Source organism: Bubalus kerabau, chromosome 2 (genome assembly GCF_029407905.1).
Source record: "Bubalus kerabau isolate K-KA32 ecotype Philippines breed swamp buffalo chromosome 2, PCC_UOA_SB_1v2, whole genome shotgun sequence".
Classification (NCBI taxonomy): Eukaryota; Metazoa; Chordata; class Mammalia; order Artiodactyla; family Bovidae; genus Bubalus; species Bubalus kerabau.
The window spans coordinates 170,178,243-170,194,955 of record NC_073625.1 but is presented as its reverse complement, the minus strand read 5'-3'; positions in this window follow the sequence as shown (position 1 = coordinate 170,194,955).

The window sequence follows — 16,713 nt, the reverse complement described above, 5'->3', positions numbered from 1 at the left end:
TTACTAAGCAGTTAAGCCACTGAGTCAGAGATTTTTCAGTGTCTGAAGATATTCACATGATTAAAAAAAATCACTTTTATTAAGATATTTTAGGTTGACTTTAACAATATCAGCAATTTGTAATAGAAGACTTTAAGAAATTTCAATCTGCTTTGTTTGGATGTTAAAATTAAGAAAAGGAAAACTTTCTGGAACTTCTTGTTTTGTATCTCATAGTTAGTTACTTGTTTTTCCAAATAACTATTATTTGTAAATTCCATCATGTCTACTAACTAAATAAAACACTGAAACACTTCAGATCCTTTGTTAAGGAAATTCAGATTAACAAAGGATTAAAAAGTAAAAAACTAGAATAAGTAATTTAAAGGGATGATTTTATACTAAAAAAAAAAAAATCCTGAGAACTGGTTTATGTGCCCATATTATATAAAAGGAAATATAGGATTGGAAATGAAGAGCTGAAATGATATATTGATAGCACTTGTAATGATTACAACTAAACCAAACTCAGATGACAAAAATTAAGTGACAGTCTTTACACACACACATACACATTTACAACAGTGATTATCTCCCCAGAATTCCTTATATTAATCTTACCATTGTGTAATAGCTGTCTATTTTTATTATACTGACCTATCCCCAGTTGCTAGACTGGCACTAATTCACCTAAGCTCTTCAGCTATCATCTAAGGTAGCCTCACTGATTAGTTCAGGGAAGGAGTCATCGCCTTCGCCTGCCCAATCAGAATAAAGCTCAGAAGAGTCATTAAATGATGTTGGTAGTGGTGAGTCGTATCTCCTTTCTTTTTAAAACCATATTATGCATGTGTAGAATTAAAGCTGCCTCAGGTACTTTGCTTCCTTTGAAGCAAATGTTGTGGAAGAAACTGATAAACAAGAAAGATCTGAATAAATGAAATTGCCAAAAAGTAAATCTGAAGTCTGATCAAAACATCCTTGGAGCTTACCCTTTAGACTTAGTCCCTTTAAACCAGGTTTAATTTTATTTTCTGTTACTTGCTAGTGAAATTATCTTAAATTATAAAATGAGTCAAAATTCATAACACAACTGGGAATTGTTTTCAATTTATTGGGCACTTTCCATCAAATTTTATACATTCTATCAGGCACTATTAAGCAATCTGCAATCATATACAGTGCTTCAGTTCCACAACACTGTAGTTTTAGAATCATTCTGGATACAGCAGTAGTTTGTGTGCCTGCACGCATGCTAAGTTGCATCAGTTGTGTTCAACTCTTTGCAACCCAGTGGACTGCCAGGCTCCTCTGTTCATGGGATTCTCCAGGCAAGAATTCTGGAGTGGGTTGCCATGCCCTCTTCTAGGGGATCTTCCCACCCCAGAGACTGAGCCCTTGTCTCTTATGCCTCCTTCAGGTGGGTTCTTTATGGTTAGTGCCACCTGGGAAGCCCCACAGCAGTAGTTCAATTTATGTCACATGATTAAGAACTTGATATGAACCACCCACTGAGAGGAATTTTAAAGAGACAAAAATGAAAAATCCAAACAAAAACTCATTTTACTTGGGCAAAGGCTAATATTTGTAATAAAAGCTACTGTTTCCTAGGTACATACTACATGTCACGGACTTTATATGTATTAGATTATGATTAATCCTGTATCAACTCTGTGAGGTCTGCTCTGTTAGCATAACTTTAGAGCTGAACAAATTGATACTCAGGGAATTTTGATAATGGGTAAGGTTTATTCAGGTAATAAGTGAAATCTTATAAATGTCCAAATTCTTGTAGAGCCATAAGTCATGCATTCTAGTCACTCAAATGCTTCTCTTTCACAAATTTATTTTCACAAAAATTTACTGAAGATCTGGACTATCCAAATTACTAGATCAGAGAGTGAGAGTAACACAAGATCATCAAATACATTTCCTGAAAGCCAGAGAATTCCATCTATATAGAGGAAAAGAAATGTGTGAGTTAGTTATATATATAATAAATATACATATTTAAATATATATAAAAATATACTTATATATATAATTGCTTTGAGGGACAAAGTAAATAATAACAAAGAACCTCTGATCAGGTACCATTGATTCTAATTCTGAAATTATGGACTGTTTCTGGGATGCAGTTTCATTTGAGCTCAAGCTAAGCAGAAATGAATATTGCTGTAGCTGAAAATCGTTTGTGAATTAATGTGTGAAAAGCAGTAAAATTCAGATCATATAGAGTGTGGACCCGTGAAACAGTCTGGGTTGGTGAGAAATAGGTGGTAAGAGCAGAATCTAGGAAGAAAATAATATAACCAGATTTTCTAGGTTCAGAGTTTGCATACCTAAGATCTGTGGACTATGCTTAGTCTGTATGGTTGCTTAATGTGACCTGAAAATGTTTCTAAAATATTTGAATGATTCCAATCTTGATCTGTGACCTTTAGCTCCCACAGTCTCTACCAAGCAACTTCATTCATTCTTAGTATACCCTGCCTGTGACCTGACAAGACTCTAGAAGAGTCTGAATATTATTGGGTAAAATGGGTATGAGGGACCTGGAAGTGATATGGTCTCAACTGCTTCTACATAAATAACTCAAATAGTAATATAGGAGATAAGTAAGACTAAAATAACAGTAATGAGGCTAGTTAAGAGGTGAGTACAATAATATGTATTCCATTAAAATAATAATAATAATAATAAGGCCATGAACTAGACCAGTGGTGTCAGGAGTAGAAAATACAAGACTGATTCCAAAACTTCAGAGTAGACTGAATAGGATGTTCTAACTGTTAGCACGTAAGAGAATAAACACAAATCACCATCACTGAGAGGAAGGAATATAAAGAGGAATATAATACACACATACAAATACCACAAACAACTTTGGATTTACATGTGAACATATTTCTGATGGGTAGGGTGAATTCCATCAACACCACTTAATTTTGGAAATGAACCTGAATGTGTTAGTTAATACACTGGAGTGCTTGGTGAAGCTTAGGACTTAACCACTTTGAACAAAACAAACAGTTTTCATTCCTTGGACTTGAAAGTTATACATTTGGGGAAAACAGTCTTTAGCATAAATTTTTAATGTGTCTTTTATTTTCACATGTATATAGCAAAATGTAACTGTTTGGTGGAAATTTGCACTCAAGATCTGACTCTGATGTAACACAAATGCAGTTAACTGTAGATTGAGATGTGGTGTGTATGGAATATTTTGAGTAAGAATATAAATTCTGTGTGTCTTTAGCACAATTAGGCACACTAAATACAGAAAATGTCTTTCCTTCTCCCATATCTAGATAGAATTGTTTTGACTTGAAAAATATTTTATCCTCTTCAGATATATGAATGCTTCTGACAGCTCTTGGTCACAGGAGGTTAAGATGAAGATCATGTGGCAGTACAGATTATTTGCAGCCTAGTGTATCCTCATTTCTTGCCAATGTAAAGAGTGGAAAACAACTGCCCTGAGCTGGGCACAGTGCTACCTGAGCACTTTCTTGCTGAGCCACATATGGTCTCATTTGAGAATTAATAATTACTTAAAATTCTCCAAGCCAGGCTTCAGCAATACGTGAACCATGAAATCCCAGATGTTCAAGCTGGTTTTAGAAAAGGCAGAGGAACCAGAGATCAAATTGCCAACACCCGCTGGATCATTGAAAAAGCAAAAGAGTTCCAAAAAAACATGTATTTCTGCTTTACTGACTATGCCAAAGCCTTTGACTGTATGGATCATAATAAACTGTGGAAAATTGTGAAAGAGAGGGGCATACCAGACCACCTGACCTGCCTCTTGAGAATCCTGTATGCAGGTCAAGACAACAGTTAGAACTGGACATGGAACAGCAGACTGGTTCCAAATAGGAAAAGGAGTATGACAAGGCTGTATACTATCACCCTGCTTATTTAACTTATGTGCAGAGTACATCATAAGAAATGCTGGGCTGCAGGAAGCACAAGCTGGAATCAAGATTGCCAGGAGAAATATCAATAACATCAGATACACAGATGACACCACTCTCATGCCAGAAAGTGAAGAAGACCTAAAGAGCCTCTTATGAAAGTGAAAGTGGAGAGTGAAAATGTTGGCTTAAAGATCAATATTCAGAAAACTAAGATCATGGCATCTAGTCCCATAACTTCATGGCAAATAGATGGAGAAACAGTGGAAGCAGTGGCTGACTTTATTTTTCTGGGCTCCAAAATCACTGCAGATGGTGATTGCAGCAATTAAAATAAAAGACGCTTACTCTTTGGAAGGAAAGTTATGACCAACCTAGATAGCATATTCAAAAGCAGAGACATTACTTTGCAATTAAAGGTCTGTCTAGTCAAGGCTATGGTTTTTCCAGTGGTCATGTATGGATGTGAGAGTTGGACTATAAAGACAGCTGAGTGCAGAAGAATTGATGCTTTTAAACTGTGGTGTTGGAGAAGACTCTTGAGAATCCCTTGGGCTGCAAGAAGATCCAACTACTCCATCCTAAAGGAGATCATTCCTGGGTTTTCATTGGAAGGACTGAAGCTAAAGCTGAAACTTGAATACTTTGGCCACCTGATGCGAAGAGCTGACTCATTTGAAAAGACCCTGATGCTTGGAAAGATTGAGGACAGAAGGAGAAGGGGACGACAGAGGATGAGATGGTTAGATGGCATCACCGACTTGATGGACATGGGTTTGGGTGGACTCTTGGAGTTGGTGACGGACAGGGAGGCCTGGCATGCTGCAGTTCATGGGGTCACGAAGAGTCGGACATGACTGAGCGACTGAACTGAACTGAACTGAACTGAATTCAGAATCTTGGAAGCATATGATCAAGAAATCCAATTATTATTTATCCTGAGGGCCATAGACTTGATAGTGCTTTATGTCAGTGGGTTGACTTCCCCTTGAAGATAATGGAAATATTAGAGATACCAAGGGAATATTTCATGCAAAGATGGGCCTGATAAAGGGCAGAAATGGTATGCACCTAACAGAAACAGAAGATATTAAGAAGAGGTGGCAAGAATACACAGAAGAACTGTACAAAAAAGACCTTCACAACCCAGATGATCATGATGGTGTGTTCACTGACCTAGAGCCAGACATCCTGGAATGAGAAGTCAAGTAGGCCTTAGAAAGCATAACTACGAACAAAGCTAGTGGAGGTGATGGAATTCCAGTTGAGCTATTTCAAATCCTGAAAGATGATACTGTGGAAGTGCTGCACTCAATATGCCAGCAAATTTTGAAAACTCAGCAGTGGCCACAGGACTGGAAAAGGTCAGTTTTCATACCAATCCCAAGAAAGAAAATGCCAAAGAATGCTCAAACTACCCCACAATTGCACTCATCTCACACGCTAGTAAAGTAATGCTCAAAATTCTCCAAGCCAGGCTTCAGCAATATGTGAACCGTGAACTTCCTGATGTTCAAGCTGATTTTAGAAAAGGCAGAGGAACCAGAGATCAAATTGCCAACATCTGCTGGATCATGGAAAAAGCAAGAGAGTTCCAGAAAAAACATCTATTTCTGCTTTATTGACTATGCCAAAGCCTTTGACTGTGTGATCACAATAAACTGTGGAAAATTCTGAAAGAGATGGGAATACCAGACCATCTGACCTGCCTCTTGAGAAATCTGTATGCAGGTCAGGAAGCAACAGTTAGAACTGGACATGGAACAACAGACTGGTTCCAAATAGGAAAATGGGTATGTCAAGGCTGTATATTGTCACCCTGCTTATTTAACTTATATGCAGAGGACATCATTAGAAATGCTGGGCTGGAAGAAACACAAGCTGGAATCAAGATTGCAGGGAAAAATATCAATAACCTCAGATATGCAGATGACACGACCCTTATGGCAGAAAGTGAAGAGGAACTCAAAAGCCTCTTGATTAAAGTGAAAGAGGAGAGTGAAGAGTTGGCTTAAAGCTCAACATTCAGAAAACGAAGATCATGGCATCCGGTCCCATCGCTTCATGGGAAATAGATGGGGAAACAGTGGAAATAGGGTCAGACTTTATTTTGGGGGGTTCCAAAATCACTGCAGATGGTGATTGCAGGCATGAAATTAAAAGACACTTACTCCTTGGAAGGAAAGTTATGACTAACCTAGATAGCATATTCAAAACCAAAAAATTACTTTGCCAACAAAGTTCCATCTAGTCAAGGCTATGGTTTTTCCTGTGGTCATGTATGGATGTGAGAATTGGACTGTGAATAAGGCTGAGCACCGAAGAATTGATGCTTTTGAACTGTGGTGTTGGAGAAGACTCTTGAGACTCCCTTGGACTGCAAGGAGATCCAACCAGTCCATTCTGAAGGAGATCAGCCCTGGGATTTCTTTGGAAGGAATGATGCTAAAGCTGGAACTCCAGTATTTTGGCCACCTCGTGCAGAGTTGACTCATTGCAAAAGACTCTGATGCTGGGAGAGATTGGGGGCAGGAGTAGAAGGGGATGACGGAGGATGAGATTGTTAGATGGCATCACTGACTCGATTATCGTGAGTCTAAGTGAACTCCGGGAGTTGGTGATGAACAGGGAGGCCTGGCGTGCTGCGATTCATGGGGTCGCAAAGAGTCGGACATGACTGAGCGACTGAACTGAACTGAAACTGGTTGGATATTCCTTCAGTCCAAGGGACTCTCAAGAGTCTTCTCCAACACCACAGTTCAAAAGCATCAATTCTTCGGCGCTCAGCCTTTGTTGGCAAAGTAATTTTTTGGTTTTGAATATGCTATCTAGGTTGGTCATAACTTTACTTCTAAGGAGTAGGTTTCTTTTAATTTCATGGCTGAAATCACCATCTGCAGTGATTTTGGAGCCACCCAAAATAAAGTCTGACACTGTTTCCACTGTTTCCCATTTATTTGCCATGAAGTTATGGGACCAGATGTGATGATCTGAATGTTGAGCTTTAAGCCAACTTCTTCACTCTCCTCTTTCACTTTCATCAAGAGGTTTTTCACTTTCTGCCATAAGGGTGGTGTCATCTGCAAATCTGATGTTATTGATATTTCTCCTGACAATCTTGATTCCAGCTTGTGCTTCCTGCAGCCCAGCATTTCTCATGATGTACTCTGCATATAAGTTAAATAAGTAGGGTGACAGTATACAACCTTGATGTACTCCTTTTCCTATTTGGAACCAGTCTGTTGTTCCATTCCAGTTCTAACTGTTGCTTCCTGACCTGCATACAGGTTTCTCAAGAGGCAGGTCAGGTGGTCTGGTATCCCATCTCAGAATTTTCTACAGTTTATTGTGATCCACACAGTCAAAGGCTTTGGCATAGTCAATAAAGCAGAAATAGATGTTTTTCTGGAACTCTCTTGCTTTTTCCATGATCCAGCAGATGTTGGCAATTTGATCTCTGGTTCCTCTGCCTTTCCTAAAACCAGCTTGAACATCTGGAAGTTCACGCTTCACATACTGCTGAAGCCTGGCTTGGAGAATTTTGAGCATTACTTTACTAGCATGTGAGATGCATATAATTGTGCAGTAGTTTGAGTATTCTTTGGCATTGCCTTTCTTTGGGATTGGAATGAAAACTGACCTTTTCCAGTCCTATGGCCACAGCTGAGTTTTCCAAATTTGCAGGCATATTGAGTGCAGCACTTTCACAGCATCCTCTTCCAGGATTTGAAATAGCTCCACTGGAATTCCATCACCTCCACTAGCTTTGTTCGTAGTGATTCTTCCTAAGGCCCACTTGACTTCACATTTCAGAATGTCTGGCTCTAGGTGAGTGGTCACACCATTGTGATTATCTGGTTTGTGAAGCTCTTTTTTGTATAGTTCTTCTGTGTATTCTTGCAACTTCTTAATATCTTCTGCTTCTGTTAGGTCCATACCATTTCTGTCCTTTATTGAGCCCATCTTTGCATGAAATTTTCCCTTGTTATCTCTAATTTTCTTGAAGTGATCTCTAGTTTTTGAAAGGTTTAGTGACGGAATAAAATGTTATCTTGACAAAGACCCTGCTTCCAACATTTTAGATACATCTTCCCAAGCAAATCACATGCATATAAAACATCTTAAGAAGCATTTTTCATGAAAAAAAAGAAAAGATAATGGGTAAATAATTTTTAAAATATGTATTTAAAATCCTGCAATATATAGAATAACATTAGGTAAGGTCAGACAGCTAAATTTGGAGTCTAATTGATTTTTCAGTGCAAAAAAAAAAAAAAAAGAAGAGAAAAAGACAAGATTATACAATTATTATTACATAGTATTATACAAGCAGACAAGCTAAAAAGAGTTTGAGAAATGAGGTAATCATGAACATAATCAGATGAAATGTAATATAAAAATACACTGTTTTGTGGTTCTTAGAAACAATGCTTTAGAAGCTAATTCTTCCAGGAATTGTATTAAATGTTAGAAACCACAATGTTATGGTAGTCTGATGTTACTCACTAACCTCTAATTTCTCTTGTTGTAAGTCTGAACAGAAATATATATATATATATATATATATATATATATATATATACACACACACACATACATATTCTCCAGTATACTGTGGTCAGTTATTTTACCATATAATATAAAAATGTGAATTTGTATTACAGTAAATTTTTATCACTTAAAAAATCCTGTATTTCAATATAAACTAGAAAAACCATCAGAAAAAGATATATCTACCTCCCTACCACACACACACACACAAAATGTATTCTTTTACACATGAACATCTACATCACATACTTGTGGGCTATACTTGTGGTTTTTTGATTACTTAGGATTCTTTGCTTTGGTAAGTAGGCTTATGAAACCTAGTAAAGTGGTCTACAAAGGAATTTGGGGCAAGTTTTAGTTTAAAACAAATAACTGATTTCACAATTATACATTTAATCTGCCTTAATATCAACTCTGTTGACCCATCTCAATCCTCGGCCATTTCAGCCAACCTAAAACCTCAGCCATTCTTCTACTTTTTTAACAATTGTATGAAAAACTGAAGGAGAAGCTATCACACTGGTATATGAAGACAGATGCCATTGGAGAGATAGCCTTATTTTTGTAGTAATTAGAAAATTGAGATGTCCAAGATGATATATTGAGATTGGAAGAATCAGGTTATTGGTACACCAATTAATCTATAATTTTAGTAAGAATTTAGTGAATGGTTAATATATTATTAAAGTAGATTGTAGATAAAGCAGGAGGAGATAAATAAAACAATAAATAAACAAATAAACATAAGCTCTACAGAAAAAAAATAACAATAGGAAGTAGTAGGGAATATTGGTGGTTATAATTTCTAGTTTATATTCAACAAAGAATCAGAGGTCTTTCTGATTAGGTGACATCTAAGGAATGTATGACAAACCTAGACAATATATTAATAATCAAAGACTTTACTTTGCTGACAAAGGTCCATCTAGTCAAAGCTATGGTTTTTCTAGTAGTCAGGTATGGATGTGAGAGTTGAACCATAAAGAAATATGAGCGCTGAAGAATTGATGCTTTAGAACTGTGATGCTGGAGAAGACTCTTGAATGTCCCTTTGACTGCAAGCAGATCAAACCAGTCCGTCTTAAAGGAAATCAACCTTGCATATTCATTAGAAGGACTGATGCTGAAGATGAAAGTCCAATACTTTGGCCACCTGATGTGAAGAACTGACTCTAGAAATGACCCTGATGCTGGGAAAGATTGAAGGCAGGAAGAAAAGGGGACAGCAGAGGATGAGATGGATGGATGGCATCACTGACTCAATGGACATGCATTTGAGCAAGCTCCTGGAATTGGCGATGGATAGGGAAGCCTGGTATGCTGCAGTCCACAGGGTTGCAAAGAGTCGGACAAGACTGAGTGACTGAGCTGAACTGAGGAATGTACATACCTAAGGGTGAATCTGGACATGGGCACTCAAGACAAAGGGAGAACTAAACACAATGGCATCAAACACATTCACATTGTTTGAGGACTGTAAAGAGGCAACCATATAGAACTGAGAGTCCAAAAGGGAGAATGGTAGGAATTCATATCAGAGAGGTGAGAGTAAGCCAGATCACAAGGCCCTGAGTACTTTGTTAAAAATGGTTTCTTTACCAAAATGCATTCTTCTTCTGATGGATCATAAAGACTATATATTTCGCAGTGTTATTTGGATCAGATGTGGTCACATGACTTGCATCCAATAGAACAGGAAATGAGGTAATGTGTTCCTTCCCAGGACTTTTGATCATCATACTCTTTCCTCATTTACAGCTGACATGAGACAGAAAAGCATAGTGACCATGGAAGCCATGTGCTTAAGAGGCTGGAGACAAAATTGAATTTATGGCCCTGAACTGCCATGGGCAAGGAAAATATCTTCTAGTCAGGAACATGTGTTTTAAAACTTAGAGAATTGAAAGTAAACATTTATTTTATTTAAGCCTTTATACTTTTCTGGCACTGTTTCTGTGGCATCTAACATTACCTTAACTAAAGTTGGGCCATTGGAAAAAAAACATGCCTTTTACTGAGACAAATAGGAAAATTTGGAATTAGCATTATTATTTTCTTCTCTAACATTTGCAATGTTTTGTACAGAAGAGTGGCATGATTGGATTTTCAGTTTAGAAAGAATGACTCCACTCACAACTTAGAAAATAGTTTACAATGGGGTGGAAGGAAGGGAATTGATTAGAGGCTATGGTTTCTAGTCTAGAGAATGTTGACTTAACTGGATTGGTAGTAGTTGAAGTGGTAGAGAGTGGTTACATTCTACATAAAAAACATTACTTGTAAAGCTAGCAAAATTGCTTACAGCCTAGAAATGAAATGCATGAAAAAGACAGGAGTCAAAACTGATAAAGATTTTTTTCAATAGAACAATTGAAAAAAAAGTGATGTTGACTTTTATTGGCATTTTACTTTGACTGAAAGTAGCATAATTTGAGGATGATCAGGATATCAATTAGAAATGCCTTTAACACTAAGTTTAACTAAGTCCCACTTGTTTATTTTTATTTCCATTGCTCTAGGAAGTGGATTAAGAAAGATTTTGCTGCAAATATATGTCAGAGAGTCTTCTGCCTACGTTTTGCTCTTAGAGTTTTATAGTATTTGGCCTTACATTTAGAAGTTTAATCCATTTTGCATGTGGTGTTAGAGAAAGTTCAAATATTATTCTTCATTTTTTACATGTTGTTGTTCAGTCACTCAGTGGTGTCCAACTCTTTGTGAATACAGCACCCTAGGCTCCCCTGTCCTTTGCTGTCTCTTGGAGCTTGTTCAAACTCATATCCGTCAGGTCGGTGATGCCATCCAACCATCTGCCCTATCTCGTTCCCTTCTTCTCCTGCCTTCAATCTTTCCTAGCATCAGAGCCTTTTCTAATGAGTCAGCACTTCACATAAGGTGGCCAAAGTACTGGAACTTCAGCTTCAACATCAGTCCTTAAAATGAATATTCAGGACTGATTTCCTTTAGGATTGACTGATTTGATCTCCTTGAAGTCCAAGGGACCCTCAAGAGTCTTCTGCAACATCACAGTTCAAAACTATCAACTCTTCCATGCTCAGTCTTCTTTATGATCCAACTCTTACATTCTTACACAACGACTGGAAAAAACATGACTTTGGCTATATGGACCTTTGTCAGCAAAATAATGTCTCTGCTTTTTAGTATGCTGTCTATATTTGTCATAACTTTTCTTCCAAGGAGCAAGTGTCTTTTCATTTCATGGTTGCAGTCATCATCTACGGTGATTTTGGGGCCCAAGAAAATAAAGTCTGTCAGTGTTGGCATTGTTTTCCCATCTATTTGCATGAAGTGATGGGACTGGATGCCATGATCTTAGTTTTTTGAATGTTGAGTTTTGAGGCAACTTTTTCACTCTCCTCTTTCACTTTCATCAAGAGGCTCTTTAGTTCTTTGCCACTTTCTACCATAAGGGTGATGTCATCTGTGTATCTGAGGTTATTTATCTTTTTCCCAGTAATCTTGATTCCAGTTTGTGCTTCATCCAGACCAGCATTTTGCATGATGTATTCTGCATGAAAGTTAAATAAGCAGGGTGACAATATCCAGCCTTGATATACTCCTTTCCCTATTTGGAACCAGCCCATTATTCCATGTCCAGTGTTAACTGTTGATCCTTGACCTGCATACAGATTTCTCAAGAGGCAGGTCAGATGGTCTGCTATTCCCATCTCTTGAAGAATTTTCCACAGTTTGTTGTGGTGCACACAGTCAAAGGTTTTGGCGTAGTCAATAAAGCAGAAGCAGATATTTTCTGGAACTCTCTTGCTTTTTCAGTGATCCAATGGATGTTGGCAATTTGATCTCTAGTTCCCCTGCTTTTTCTAAATCCAGCTTGAATATCTGGAAGTTCATCGTTCATGTACTGTTGAAGCCTGGCTTGGAGAATTTTGGGCATTACTTTACTAGTGTGTGAGATGAGAGCAATTGTGTGGGAGTTTGAGCATTCTTTTGCATTGCCTTTCTTTGGTATTATAATGAAAATTGACCTTTTCCAGTCCTGTGGCCACTACTGAGTTTTCCAAATTTGCTGGCATGTTGAGTGCAACACTTTAACAGCATCAACTTTTAGTATTTGAAATAGCTCAGCTCAAATTCCATCACCCTCATTAGCTTTGTTTGTAGTGATGCTTTTGCTTCCTAAGCCCCACTTGACTTCACACTCCAGGATATCTGGCTCTAGGTGAGTGATCACACCATTGTGGTCATGTGGGTCATTAAGATCTTTTTTCTATAGTTCTTCTATGTATTTTGCCATCTCTTTTTAACATCTTCTGCTTCTGTTAGGTTCCTACAGTTTCTGTCCTTTATTGTGCCCAACATTGCATGAAATGTTATCTTGGTGTCTCTCATTTTCTTGAAGAGATTTTAGGCTTTTCCATTGTGTTGTTTCCTCTATTTCTTTGCACTGATTACTTTGTTTTTTTTTTTGTTTTTTTTTTTTAATTTTATTTTATTTTTAAACTTTACATAACTGTATTAGTTTTGCCAAATATCAAAATGAATCCGCCACAGGTATACATGTGTTCCCCATCCTGAACCCTCCTCCCTCCTCCCTCCCCATTCCATCCCTCTGGGTCTTCCCAGTGCACCAGCCCCAAGCATCCAGTATCGTGCATCGAACCTGGACTGACAACTCGTTTCACTGATTACTTTGGAAGGCTTTCTTATCTCTCCTTGCTCTCTTTGGAACTCTGAATTTAGATAGATGTATCTTTCCTTTTCTCCTTTATCTTTCACTTCTCTTCTCTCAGCTATTTGTAAGGCCTCCTCAGATCATCATTTTGCCTTCTTGCATTTCTTTTTCTTGGGGATGTTTTTGATTACCACCTCCTGTAAGAATGTTATGAACCTCCATCCATAGTTCTTCAGGCACTTTGTCTGTCAGATCTAATCCCTTGAATCTGGTTGTCACTTCTACTGTATAATTGTAAGGGATTTGATTTAGGACATACCTGAATGACTTATTGGTTTTCCCTACTTTCTTCAATGTAAGTCTGAATTTTGCAATAAGGAGTTCCTAATCTGAGCCCCAGATTTTGTTTTTGCTGAGTGTATAGAGTTCCTGGTGTTGTTTTTGCTGACTGTATAGAGTTCCTCCATCTTTGGTTTTCACATGTAGCTGTCCAATTTTCCCAGACTATTTATTGACAAGGCTGTGTTTTCTCCATTTTGTATTCTTGCCTTCTGTGTCATAGATTAATTGACCATAAGTGCATGGATTTATTTCTGATCTCTCTATCATGTTCCATTGATTTATTTTTTGTGTCAGTATCATAATATGTTGATTATTATAGCTTTGCAGTTTAATCTGACTTCAGGAAGCATGATTTCTCGAGCTCTGCTCTTCTTTCTCAAGACTGTTTTGACTTTTGTGTTCTGTACAGATTTTTTAATCATATGTACTTGTTCTATGAAAAAATGCCATTGGTAATTTGTCAGGGATTTCATTGAATCTATAGATTACCTTGGGTAGCATGATCATTTTAACAATATTGATTCATATTGTGTTATCCAAATATCATGTTCTTCAAATCCAAGAACATGATATATCTTTCCATCTGTTTTTGTCATCTTCAATTTCTTTCATCAGTATCTTATAGTTTCCTGAGTACAGGTCTTTTGCCTCCTAGATAGGTATATTCCTGAGTATTATATTCTCTTTTTGATGTGATGGTAAATGGGATTATTTCCTCAATTTCTCTTTCTGATAATTTGCTGTTAATGTATACAAATACAACAGATTTTTGTATATTGATGAAAAGTTGCACGACATTGCAAATCATCTGGGAATGAAAATGAAAGCCATAATGAGATACCATCTCACACCTGTCAAAATGGGTATCATTAAAAAGAACACAAAAAACAAATATTTGACAAGATGTGGAATAAAGGGAACCATTGTAAAATGGTGGGAGTGTAAACTGATGCAGCCACTGTGGAAAACCACATGGAGCTTTCTCAAAAAATCTAAAAACAGAACTAGCTCATAATCTAACAATTCCACTACTGGGAATATACCCACAAAAAAAGTGACACTTATTTAAAAATATTTATGTGTCCAATGTTTATAGCACTGTTTACAATTGCCAAGATATAGAAGCAACCTAAATGTCCATCAAGTGATGAATGGATAAAGAAGCTGTGGTATGTATATACATACTACACAACAGAATACAACATACACGCACACAATGGAATATTACTCAGCTATAAAAAAGAATGAAATTTTACCATTTTGTAGCAACATGGATAGACTTGGAGGATATTATGCTGTGTGAAATAAGTCAGAGAAAGACAAATACTGTATGCTATCAATAATATATTAACAATAGAAAATATAGCAAACTAATGAACACAACAAAAAAGAAGTAGATTCACAGATATATAGGACACCCTAGTGGTTATCAGTGGGTGGGGAAGGGCACTACTGGGATAGGAAGCGGTAGATACAAACTATTAGGTTTAAGTTAGGCTACAAAAATACATTCATTGTACAAACCAGGGAATGTAGCCAACATTTTGTAATAACTAGGTGGAGTATAACTTTAAACTTGTAAATACAAAATGATTATAGAAAGTGTATAGTTACTGATAATGACAAAGTCTAAGTCTATGTAAAATGAATAGTTAAAATAAAGGCATGGAAATATTTCCTAATTATATGTGGGATCCTAACAAAGCAAAACAAAATAAAGTAAAAGATAATATGTGGGATGTGAAAACAAAACAAAAGAACAAATATAAAACAGAAGCAGATTTAATAGATTCAGAGATCAAACTAAGGGAAAGGGGTTAGAAGAATAGGTAAAATAGGTGAAGATAGTTCAGTTCAGTCACTCAGTTGTGTCCGACTCTTTGCGACCCCATGAATCGCAGCACGCCAGGCCTCCCTGTCCATCACCAACTCCCGGAGTTCACTCAAACTCACGTCCATTGAGTCAGTGATGCCATCTAGCCATCTCATCCTCTGTCGTCCCCTTCTCCTCCTGCCCCCAGTCCCTCCCAGCATCAGGGTCTTTTCCAATTAGTCAACTCTTCACATGAGGTGGCCAAAGTATTGGAGTTTCAGCTTTAGCGTCAGTCCTTCCAAAAAACACCCAGGGCTGATCTCCTTCAGAATGGACTGGTTGGATCTCCTTGCAGTCCAAGGGACTCCAGGAGATACAAAATTCCAATTATAAAATAAATTAGTTATGAGAATGTAATGAACAGCATAGGAAATATAGTTAATAAGATTATAATAATTTTTTATGGTGACAGATAGTAGTTAGACCCATAATGGTGACCCTTTTGTAATGTTTAAAAATATTGCAACACTATGTTGTATCCCTGAAACTAATATTGCAATTCAGCTATAGTTTTTTTTTTTTTTAAGACATTTAAATGGCAAAAAAGAGTGGTCACCCCTTAAGAGTGATTTCAGGGTAACATTGTCATAGATGAAAACCAGGTTTAAGTTAGAGAAGTGTGTTAGTTGCTCAGTCATGTCCAACTTTTTACGACCCGTGAACTGTAGCCTGCCAGGTTTCTCTGCCCATGGAATTCTCCAGGCAAGAATTACTGGAGTGGGTTTCCATTTCTTTCTTCAGGGAACCTTCCCAACCCAGGGACTGAACCCAGGTCTCCCTCCTTGCAGGCGGATTCTTTACCGTTTGAGCCACCAGGTAAGTCCCAGGGAAGTTAGAGAAGAAATTGATGAAAAGAATGTTTTAATCTTTGCTGCATATAGTAAAATCACTAGGAATTTTTCACAATACCTATCTTCACTCCTTACCAGTGACTCATTATTCTGGTTATGGCCTGTTTATCTTTTCTATTTTTTGTTGTCTATCTCAGGTAAATTTTCAGCCCTCTGTATTGCAATATTTTATTCTTAAGATTGTGTGCTAAGTAGCTTCAGTCATGCCCAACTGTTTGTGACTCTATGGACTGGACTGTAGCCCATCAGACTCCTCTGTCTATGGGATTATCCAGGCAAGAATACTGGAGTGGTTTGCCAATCCCAACTCAGGGATTGAACTCATGTCTCTTGTCTCTCCTGCACTGGCAGGGAGGTTCTTTACCAATAGCACCACTTGGGAAGCCCCCATTCTTATAGTTCAGTTCAGTTCAGTTCAGTCTCAGTCGTGTCCGACTCTTTGCAACCCCATGAATTGCAGCACACTAGGCCTCCCTGTCCATCACCAACTCCTGGAGTTCACTCACACTCACGTGCATCGAGGTAGTGATGCCATCCAGCCATCTC